The 12,162-nt window shown below is 34.0% G+C and overlaps 1 protein-coding gene and 1 pseudogene across 1 annotated transcript in view; one reads left to right on the forward strand and one right to left on the reverse strand.

Annotated features, from left to right (window-relative positions):
• Nucleotides 1-12,162, reverse strand: part of LOC144304002 (bifunctional heparan sulfate N-deacetylase/N-sulfotransferase 4) — a 285,189-nt gene that overhangs the window by 77,304 nt on the left and 195,723 nt on the right. The gene's annotated exons all lie outside the window — the stretch shown is intronic.
• LOC144304265 (cytochrome c oxidase subunit 7C, mitochondrial pseudogene) lies at nucleotides 5,655-6,080 on the forward strand (annotated as a pseudogene).

Below are 12,162 nucleotides of genomic sequence, written 5' to 3' on the forward strand. Positions count from 1 at the left end.
GTATATTTAAGTTGTTGACATTCATAATTGATTACTGATATAGTTGGATTAATATTTACCATATTTATTGTTTTTTATTTGTTGCCCTAATTCTTTGTTCCTATTTTTGTGTTCCACTCTTTTTTTCTGACTTTTGTTGCTTTACTTGAGCATTTTTTATGGTTCAATTTTTTATTCTTTCTTACCATATCAATTATACCTTTTTTATTTTTTTTTATTTTTTTATTTATGATAGTCACAGAGAGAGAGAGAGAGAGAGAGAGGCAGAGACACAGGCAGAGGGAGAAGCAGGCTCCATGTACCGGGAGCCCGACGTGGGATTCGATCCCGGGTCTCCAGGATCGCGCCCTGGGCCAAAGGCAGGCGCCAAACCACTGCGCCACCCAGGGATCCCATCAATTATACCTTTTTAAAAACAGTTTTTAGTGGATGCTGAAGAGTTTGCAATATACATCTACAACTAATCTAAATCCACTTTCAAATAAACTATATGGATTCACAGGTAGTACTTGATAGCCAGACATGATCTACTGGGTAAAGGAATTGCTATAAATAGGCCTTAACTGATGTGGTGGTGAAGTGTTGCAGATGTTTGTGTGTGTGTGTGTGTATGTGTGTGTGATATATTTTATAGTCCTAAGATTAGGTCTCACTCTTGCAGTGAGCCTATGTCTCAGACTGTGAATTTCTCAAATGCTTCTCAACCACTTTCTCCATTCTTAGGTAGAACTGGATGACTAGACTGGCATGGAGTTATGTGTTTTTTTTTTTTTTTCCTGGGTCAATTAGGCTCTGATAAAATCCTGTAGATTAGGCTCTGTTTAAATAGTTTCTCCTTAAGTAAAACCTTGTTAAGAAGAACAGAATGCTTGGGGGTATTTCCAAATTGTTCCTTTTTCCTCCCTCCGCTGGCAGCATGAAAGGATGTTTTTTTCTCAGATATTCACTCTTAGAATGTGGCCAAGCATCTGGATGCAAAACTCACAAAAGTGTAGGGGCTCCCCTATGTCTACATCTCCCTAGAGTATTTGACCCTCAAACTTGTCCCTACTGAGCCTCTAGCAACTTATTAATTACAGTTCAGGTTTTCCTCCCTGGTCTCTGGTTCCCATGGAGGTTTTTGCCCCAGGAAGTTGATTCTATTCACTTGTCTGTGTTTCTAATAGTGATTTACGCTGAACCTTACTTATCTGACCCATCTAAAAAGAATTGCTAATTTTTGAGTTTTTTCAGCTTTTTATTTGTTGTTGGGATAGAATGATGACTTCCAAGCTCTTTATATGTCAGACCAGAAAACTGTAGTCTAGGCTGACTTATAATAAAGGAAAGCAAAGAGAAATAAAGTTAAAAAACAACACATGCACTATCTTTAAACCTGAAGCACTTATCATCTAGACTTTGGTTTCCCATCTTAACTCTCCAGTATTTGGGAATCTCCAGACTATTGACATCTCTGGGAATTTTCACTTAGGTTATAGATGCCAAAAGCAAAGCTGATGGAATAAAATAAGATTCTGCAGGGTTTAGTTCAGGGTTCCTTTGAGATTGGCATTATAATTCTTATTAAATTAATGTTTTTTAAAAATGTTAGTTCTGCTGTCACATATCTTTCACAATGTTCATGATTTAAATATGAAAATGTTTACCTTTGATTAATGGATTATTTGAAAAAACAAGTGATTTTTTAAAAGATTTTTATTTATTCATGAGAGAGACAGAGACACAGGCAGAGGGAGAAGGAGGCTCCCCAAGGGGAGCCTGATGCTGGACTCAATTCCAGGATCCCAGGATCACAACCTGAACCAAAGGTGGAGGCTCAACCACTGAGTCACCCAAGCATCCTGAAAGGAACTTTTTAATTTACAAAATGCTACTTTTCCACATGCATTAAATCTGTGTAATAGTAATTGAGACTATGAAGTAATCCCTATTTCCCCACCCAAGTGACATTATTTTTTACTGTAATACATATCACACATTTCTCAACTATTTGTCCTCTCACAACTAACACATTAAAAATTATTTAAATATAAAGGGATCTGACTTAAAGTTACTTTACATACACTATCAAACTGAAGATGGAAAACAAATAAGCAAAGATATGAAAAACAGGCTATAATAATTTGTGTGAAGTCAGTTTCTGCATTGCCCAAAATACAGTTGCATGATGGATATTCTTTCTTTCTTTTTTTTTTCCTCTTACAAATAGTCTGTAGTACATGTATAGCCTCAATCTAATTAGTATACCACCCTATAAAATTCCTACATTATGCATCCGTGGGCTACTTCACTGCTAATTTGTGAGAATAAAGCTTATTAAGTAGACTATTCATCCTGAATAGAATTATACAGATAATATTTAGCTTCTTCTTAAAGCTGTTATGTAGCACACACAAATTGAATCTCTCTATAATGTGTTAATAGAGATTTCTTATCAATTTATCAGCTATTCACAGAGAAGACTTAATCTGACTTTTTAATCAGAATGTCCTTATAAGTGTAGATAAAGGGTTTTATTTGACTTTGCCTTAGATTAAGGATGCTTTTTTTTTAACATTTAGGTTATAAAAAATGGCAAAGACCTAGTGAAATTGAGATATAAAAAGACATTATTTGTTTTCATGAACTTTTCTTTGTTTTCCTTTATCTTTTCTAATTTTTAAAAATTTTTTATTTATTTATTCATGTGAGACACAAAGATAGAGGCAGAAACATAGGCAGAGAGAGAAGCAGGCTCCATGCAGGGAGCCCAATGTGGTACTCAATCCTGGGACTCCCGGGACCACACCCTGGGCCGAAGGCAGATGCTCAACCGCTGAGCCACTCAGGCATCGCTGTTTTCTTTAATCTAGCTGATTTCATGCATTTTTTTCAAAGATAATTTTTATGATTAAAAGTGCTTAGAAATGATAATTAGCATTCATTTTTGTAGTTCTACTATGTATAAACAAACCTTAGAATTAATTTTATTCACTCTTTGATCAGTTCATTATAGAGTATTATATTTTCAAGCCAACCATTTTCCAATTAATTTTGAATGGTGAACAGCACAGTTGAAATTCTGTTCTTTTCCATTTACTTACATTAAAGATTCATTTTGGGTAATCAGAGAATTTTGTATCAGCTATTTTTTTACCTTAAAGGTTTGCTTCTGACACTTTAATAAATTATCCTGTGGTCTCTGCTGGAAGGTAACTAAATTCTTTTGCTCAACAGCCTTCTCATTGACACATGTTCATTTATTACTATTTCTTCTGTCAGCTGACTCACTTGAGGCTAATTCTGATGAAGTGCTTTCAAACAAGGACCACTATCGGTTTACATTAATGAGGAGATGGTGAAAAGGCAGCTTTCGAACAGGACAAATTAGAAAAAGAAAAATTATGAACTTTGGGATCAATTTTTTTATGAGTCATAACATAATTAACTATAAAATATGAAGCTGAAAAGTATTATTCTCAGTGGACCCTGATATTTTGGCTTCATTTAGGAACTGTATTAAGAAGGAAAATGAAGGAGAAGAATTGAAAAGAAAAATAGACTTACAGTCATACTTAGGAAGAAAAATTGTGCAGAAAAGCTTGAGTTAGGAAGAAACAGATTTAATCATATACCTGGAGTTGGATGATAAAAGTCCCTTTGACTTTTACGTTTGTACTATAATTTTTCTATCATGTTATCACCTCTACCAGCAATTCTTATTATGAAAGGAGATATTTGGGGGAGATTATTCTACAGATAAGCATTCTTTAGTAACATATTTTCCATTATAAATGGGATCTTTAAACTTCCATACTTTATTTTTTTAAGATTTTATTTATTTATTCATTAGAATACACAGAGAGGAGAGAGAGAGAGAGAAAGAGAGAGAGAGAGGCAGAGACACAGGCAGAGAAAGAAGCAGGCTCCATGCAGGGAGCCTGACATGGGACTCCATCCTGAGTCTCCAGGATCACACCCTGCTGAAGGCGGCGCTAAACTGCTGAGCCACCCGAGCTGCCCTAAACTTCCATACTTTAAACAAATAGATGTGGTTAACCCATTCTGTCCTGTAGTTAATTCCCATGCCAATACAAACACAGAAATGCAAAATAATACATAATTGTTACATTTCTCCATATGTATTTGAAGTAAAATAAAATCATTTGCTTTATCTAATTTTAGGCCTTGACCTTAAGTGTGGAGAGGAGATATAGGCTTTTGTCTAGACTAGAAACAAATTTCCAATTGACTTGCATTTGAATGTATCTAGAACTCCAGCTCTTCTGAAGGGACTGTGGTGCATTTATTTTTCACAATTAAGCCTATATATCTAGACTGAAGTCTTAGCATATTTTATAAAACTTTAGCTTTCAATAAATAGGAGTAATAACTCTTTTTATTCTTTTAGTGATTCTTGATTCTATTTTCTTTGCAGCTGTCTTAATTTTATAGAAAAGAAGTACTAAGTCCATTTAATCTTGTCTGAAAAGACATTAAAATGAGAAAAAAAAACATTAGAATGAGGAACATTAGAATGATAAGACCCTAACTAGCTAAGAAACACTGGCAAATTATTACCCTTCCTTATTCTCTCTCTCTCTCTCTCTCTTTTTTTTTAACTCTGGGAAATAAAGTGGAGGCATTGAACATGTATCTTTGCTCTTTTAATTGTTTGCTTTACTCTAAAGTCAAATCTTATGCTTGTCCTTGGTAGTCTTTAAGAACACATATCTGGTCCAGAATAAGAGCATAAGGTCTTTTTTATGGGGGCTGCTCTCATAACCTCTGATATTTACTAAAAGCTCTGATATTTACTAAATGTCTAACTTTAAGCAGGTTAACTACTTAACTTTGCTATGCTTCAGGTTCTTCATCTAATTTTTTAAAAAGAGGTAAATAATAGAGCCTCTCTCAAAGGTTCGTTTTGAAGATGAAATTAAGTTAATACACACAAAGGACCAGAAGTACCAATGTCTAGTAAATAAAAAAATTCTTTAAAAAAGTTTTAATTTATTTTAATTAACAAATTTATATATACGCACTAAGTTGCATGGGTAAAGCAAACAGGAATTTCATGTGCAAACATCCCAGAAGCTGCTCACCATCTAAACAGAGAAGTTAAAAAGGGGTGATGATAGATGCTAAGTTAGCAGTGATTCAAACTAATAGCAGAGTTTAGAAGAGAAGCATCTAACTGGACCTGGTGTGGGGGTGGTCAGGAAGTCTTCAAAGAGGATGTTTTACCTAAACTGAGCTAGGAGAGGAAAAAGATAAAGAAAGTGAACAAGAGAAAGGGAAGAGCATAATAAGCCCTATGTTACAGGCATGAATAAAAAGGGTTCCACCCACATGGCTGGATGTTGCAGTCCTTGGCCTGGTGTGAGGCCAGTGCTGACTGGATTCATACAGAGAAGAGATGTGCATCCACGCTAAGAGGTTCAGACTTGAAGGGAAATCATTAAATGATTTTGAGAGGAATGGTATGAAAAGATTTCTATTTAACATAAGATATAAGGTGTATAGAGGGTGAATTAAAGGAGAAATACTGGTAAGAAATATACATCAACTGGAGAATGATCAAGTGAATAATGCCAAAGTCTTATTTTAGTGTATAGTATAACATTCATAGTGTAACTTTAAATAACTCTAATGTCGCCCTTTCGGCCGGGAGCAAGGTCGCGGAGGGCAGCGGGCGTGGTGCTGCTGTCCCTGCCCTCTCGGGGGCCGCGGCTCTCGCAGGACCTTCAGCGGCGCTATGTTGGGACAGAGCATCCGGAGGTTCACGACCTCTGTGGTCCGTAGGAGCCACGATGAGGAGGGCCCCGGGAAGAATTTGCCATTTTCAGTGGAAAACAAGTGGAGGCTACTACTTATGATGACTTTGTATTTTGGATCTGGATTTGCTGCACCTTTTTTTATAGTAAGACACCAACTGCTTAAGAAATAAGGATGTTTTAATTGATCCACTAAACAGATGTGAAAAGGAACATTTTAAGAGGTGCAGTCCCTGAAAAATGGATCAAACTCTTGAATTGAACATACTCAACATGTTTGTAAATAAACTTATGGCATGAATCTTTAATGCCTCTTTGCTGAAACATGGAATGTAATAATTGTGCTTTTTTTTAATAAAGTGGGTTTTTAAAATATTTTTATTTATTTATGATAGTCACACACAGAGTGGGAGAGAGAGGCAGAGACACAGGCAGAGGGAGAAGCAGGCTCCATGCACCGGGAGCCCGGTGTGGGATTCGATCCCGGATCTCCAGGATCGCCCCTGGGCCAAAGGCAGGCGCTAAACCGCTGCGCCACCCAGGGATCCCTAATTGTGCTTTTTTATTTGGGAAATATTCAGGATTAGTTTGGTCAGAATATGTGTGTGATTGTACCTGTTCCTTGTTTTTAGATTTGAGGTTTTATTTAATTTTTTATTACTAGGTCAGGACCTTGTTGGTAATCTATGTTACTAAAAATACAAACTTTGTTGTCACATAGTAATCTTTTAATTGAAAAAGAAGTATACTTTTATTTGCCTTTACTAAATAAGCAGTAAAATTGGTTTTCTTCATGAGTGACACTCATGAGGAAAAGCACTAGTGTATACAGAGTGAAGTTCCAAGACTTTCCTCCAGACCTGTGATCTAAAACTAAAATTTTGCCATGATAAATTTGCTATTGACCAATACTAGTCTTCTTTAGACTAAATAAAAGTAGAATATTTGAAATGAAACGTAATAGCTTATAAAACAATATGGAAATATTTCAAGTTTATTCTGGAATTTTAGTAGAAATGGACTAAAAGATGGTTCTGATTAGTAATTTATATCAGTGAATCAAATTTATGTTATTGATAGTGAAATGCTGCTAGTTACTTAAAATGTAGTGACTTTGTTCCTAGGGCTTTGTATTGGGGCAGGAAAAAGGTAGTTTTTAAATGTTTAATCCTTGTTTAGTCACTTTTGGAATACCATACTGATGTTAGAAAAATGCCGTAAAGCATAGATTGTAAACTGGTGCTCCATTTGAGCTCTAGACTTTTCAGTGAATAGGGGTGCTGTACTTTTTAAACTATTATTTAAAAACAAGAATAGTTACAAGAAAGTCTCTTTGGGTTCTTGAAAAATTGCTCTGAGTGGTTCTACATCCTTCCATAGAACAAAACTACTGCCTAAATTAGTCCTCACAACATTAGATTATCTGCGTACCCCTAATGTTAAACTACTGATTTGGTGGAACCTTAAAAAACTTTATGTGACTGGGCCTATCATCACAATCTCCAATAATCATGCAATAGTTACTTAAATATGGATATAATTAAATCTTTATGACTGCCCAACTTAAAAAAAAATAACTCTGATGTCAGGGGAAAATCCTCACGCTAGAATACTAAATTAAAATGACAAGATATAAACTGTATATTCTATGGTTATACATACTTAAGAAGCACTTTAAAATGTTAATTGTGGCGGGAGGTAGGTGAATTTTGTCCTGTTTTATTTTCCTTTATTTTCCACATTGTTCTATGAAAGCATGTTTTTATTACTTCTGTTATTAGAAAAAACCATATTTTTATACATTTTAAATCAACTCAGTTGAATTCAATTCTTGTGAGCTTTTGTCTTTTTCAGGGACAGTAAAAAACTATGTTAACATACTCTTTAATTACACAGAGTTTGTTAAATATAAAATGCTTGACCCTTCCATATTGCTCAATATGTTATATAAAGTCATTTAACTGGATAGCAGCTGCAGGACACTGGTACAATTTCAATTATGAATTATATTTGAAGTTAGACAATTTTTTGTTATCCAAGGTTAAAGTTTTCTCTCTACTATAACTAGATTCAGAAAAATAGAGCAAAATCCAGAAACACATTAACACAAACACACAAACAGTAACTTTTCAAACCTTTTTTCTTGGACAACAAATTAATTCTTAAAGTCTGTAATTTTACTATTCTGAAGCAATTTCAACAACATTGTTTTCTACTTTCACATTATAGTAAAGGAAGTAAACCATTGGCTTAAATAATATATTTTAAAATTGTTTAATTAACTATCTTGAAAAGTGTTCTGATGTTATTATGTTTAAATATATATAAGGGAAAATTTTATGAAACATTTATGTTACAAAATATAAGGCTTGGAATGGACCAATTCTTTTTCTATTACTCAATATCATGCCATCCACCAATATCTTAATCAAAATAGTATGCCAATTTGATCCAAACCCTATAATTTAAGAAATTTATATATTTATTGTTTTCAAAATTCACTTAATCAAAAAATTACCACCTCCTAATTAGTTATATTCTTCAATGAAAAGGAAACAAGAGCCATAATAATAAAAAAAAGTTTACTTTTATTTATTATGACAATTATGAATAAAGCATATGAAGGAAGGAGAATTTGTAAATCACTATATCTAGGCTAACATGGATGGCATCAGGGTTAGAGGCTTAAAAATTCTGAACCACTGAGACTTATTAGAAATCTAAATTTCTAATTTAGACTAATTCAATGGCCATTCAAAAGTTTATAATTTAAGATATCCCCAATTTCCTTGAGTAAATCCTTACTCATTAGTAAAGATAATTTTATGCATTAGTATGAAATTAAAAGGTTATTGAGATAGTAGCAAGATGTATCATTAAAATGCCAGAAAAGTTGCTAATATCTCATTTGAAATGTAGATTTTATTTTTAATTTTGACTTAAACAGTTTGGCTTCATAGAGAGCTCTTCTTGGTTGGCATAAGAAATTATTCCAGGACAGATAATTCTTTGACTATTGTAAGAGGATGATATTTCGAGCTGTATTTATTAGCTTATCTTGTCTGTTAAACATTTATGAGCTGGTTCTTTATCGTCCAAAATGGCAAGGGAGCAAGAAAGATGAGCTGGAAAAAGATACTATGAGACCTTGTGGACACTGAAAAGATATGATCACGGGTACAGATTCTGTCTCAGGATGCCTTAAACATGTCAAAGCACGTTCTCTTCAGACCCACTCAAAAGCTTGGTAAAAGGAATAGAGGGGAAATTAAAGGTATCCAATGAGGCATAAACTGTAGTATGTGAGCAAAAATGGAAAGCTCATCTCAATCATCCATGTCTTTAATTTCTCAGAATTGCCATTTCAGGAAATGAACATTTCTATTAGAGAAAAAAGAGGCCCTAAAACATTATCATATTTCACTATTATGACAGTCATTCAAGGGAGGGGGCTTGCGTGTGTGTATAGTGGCTTGTTCTTTATCCTAGAGAAAATGAGAGGATTTTCCTTGCAATACTAATAAGAAATATCTAAGATAATATTCCCAAATATAAGAGAGAAATTTTGCATGTTATTGAATCTATAATTTTGCTTATACAGTCCCATAACTTTATATGACATCTTGATGCCAATATATCTTACTATTATAATCTCCTGAATTGCAGACTCACAAAGCCAAATGACTAATATTTTGGATGCCTAAAGTATATCTCAATCTCAGCTTCTTAGTAAATGTACTCTTGATAGTCCCTTCCTCAAACTGGCTCCTCTCCCAATATTCCTCATCTTAGTAAATGTGCTTTCATTCATCTGCTTCTTCAAGCTAAATCATTTGGGCCATTATTGACTCTTCTTTCTTCCACACCACATCAAATCCATCAATAAAAGGTATTCTATAGTCAACTATGTCTCACTACTTCCACTAGTATTGCCCTGCCCGAGCATTAATTTCTGCCTTAAAATATCCTCTTAATTTGTATGTTTGTTCCACACTGGCTGACTTCAGACTCTTCTCCATTCGGCAGACAGATTATTTCTTTCAAAACATAATCTGATTGTTCAGATCCCTATTCAAAAGCTTCCAATGGCTCACATCACATTTAAATAAAGAGAATACTTGTAAAAAAATATAAAAAACACACTTACGATAATATAAAGAATAAAATGTCTTTCTATGGCCTATAAGGCATTGCATGATTTGGTCCTGATACTAAAGAGAGGTTAGAAGAATATACAAAATACACAAAATAACAACATTTGTTTTTCATATTTATAATGCTTTTCTGTCTCTTAATTAGCTTCTCAATCTACTACTGCAGTGGTCCCCAGAATGCAAGAATGCCAGCAGGGGTAATAAACGTATCTCCATAAGAAAATATTACAATTTTATTTTTATTTATTGTGTATCTCAATATAATGTATGTGGTATAGTAATGTGTTAGCATAATGGGAATGAATTTAACTTATATGTAAATAAACATTTATGAATGTTTTGTGGATACATGTTCAAAATCATTTTTATTGATATGGTATAAGTCTCAAAAAATGTTAGATACCACTGGCTTAGAGGGAATTTCTTTTCACCGTCCATTAGGAGAGAAATACTAAACATATTTTAAAACCTTGAAATACTTTAAATACAAGTGGGTGACTGTGTAAATTATAAGGAATACTACTTTTTAATAAGGTAACAATCATCCTTTCAGAATTAGTACCCCCTTTCTCTGTATTTCCTTGAAACTTCAACAGTCATGGCACTAAATTCAGGTTTTGCAATTTGCTTATGTTAAACCTGAGGTGGCAGGAAATTGAGGTGAGTAGTACTTGAGTTTCCAGTCCATGCTTTTAATCACTATCTTTTGAAAAGCAAGAGCAACTGCTTGTTTCCCTTTAATGTTTCATTAACTTCTTTTTCACTCCTGGCATTGCCAGGCGTAGAATAGAGAACAGGTTACTTGGAAACAAGATAGTGGCAAGTGGAAATAGGGATATTTTTTATCTGCTCCTATAATTCCTCTTTTGCTACAGATGTTGATCTTTTTTTTTTATTTTCACTTAAAATATTAAACTTCATTATCCTAATTAATTTTTTAAATGAAGAAAAATTAAATAACATGTTGCTTAGCAAAGGCACTAGGTATAAATACTGAAAGCCAGAGAATTGTAAGAGGATCCCTAAAGGCAAATGTTCTCACTAACCTCACCCTGTTTTCAAGGGTTCTTATGCAATCACAAATAGGCGTTTCCTCTGTGGTCTCTCTGTTCAGTCTACTAAAAACAAAACACAAAGCTATCACATCTCTAGGAGGGAACCTCAAAAGATTGGTCAATGCCATAACGGAGCCAGTGAACTTTGTACTTGAATTTGGTTTTATTTCTTCATGGCTCACTATTTTCTTCCCACTGATACCAGGTAGGATGCAATGAGGTTAATACGTCAAATTAGAAATTAAGATAAATATACTAGATATTTAATTCATACCTGTTTTATAATCATCTACTTATTAACAGTCAAAATATGCAAAAAATTACAACCCTTCTTTTCATGATTGGATTATGGGATAAAAAGTCATTTTTCTTGGATATGGACAAAGTCTTAAGAACTGACTCTTTTTTTTTTCTTTTTTAAATACAGAAAACACTTCACTGAAGACACTAATTGGAGTAATACAAAGTCTGTGTGTTTTCCTAAACATAGGTTTGTTTTGAAATCTACTTCATTGGTTGTTAACCGAAGTCTTTTATTTTTATCATTATGTTGGCATTAAAAGTTAGTGGACAGTAACATGTAATATTACTACATGTTTTTTTGGTCTAGTAATACAGTGATTCTAGAAATAATGAGCTGAAGTTGCTCATTAAAGAGAACAAGAGAAAGAAAAGATGGGGTGGGGGAAGGAATGGGGGAGGAGGGAAATAGGGGAAGTGGGAGGAGGAGAGGAGGAAGAAGGGAAGGAAAAGAAGGAGGGAAGGATGGAGGGAGGAAGAAATGAAAGAAAGAAAAGAGGGAAGTAAAGAAAGTTAAAAGGAAAGAGGGAAAAAAGAAAAGGAAAAACATAGGAAAATAACCCCACATAGACTATGGGTTCAAAATTGCAGTGTTTCCATTGTTACACAGTATTAAAATCATTTTTAAAGGCTAATTTTCTGAAGTCCTGAGATTGTTCATTTTGCAAAGATAGCCTAGAAGAAAGGATAGCACCTACTGTTGGCCTCTTCTACCAGCATCCCATTTGTGAGCGATGGACTAACAAGATTTGTTTTTTTATGGAGACGAGGACAGTTTTTTGAAGGTTCTAGCATGGGAACAAACTACTCATGGTCTGATGAAAGGAAAAGTATCCTTTTTCAAGGAAGATCACCATCTTGATGGAATAGCTTGAATATTGAACATTAAGAATATTC

The sequence above is a fragment of the Canis aureus genome, chromosome 33, assembly GCF_053574225.1.
Source record: "Canis aureus isolate CA01 chromosome 33, VMU_Caureus_v.1.0, whole genome shotgun sequence".
Taxonomy (NCBI): Eukaryota; Metazoa; Chordata; class Mammalia; order Carnivora; family Canidae; genus Canis; species Canis aureus.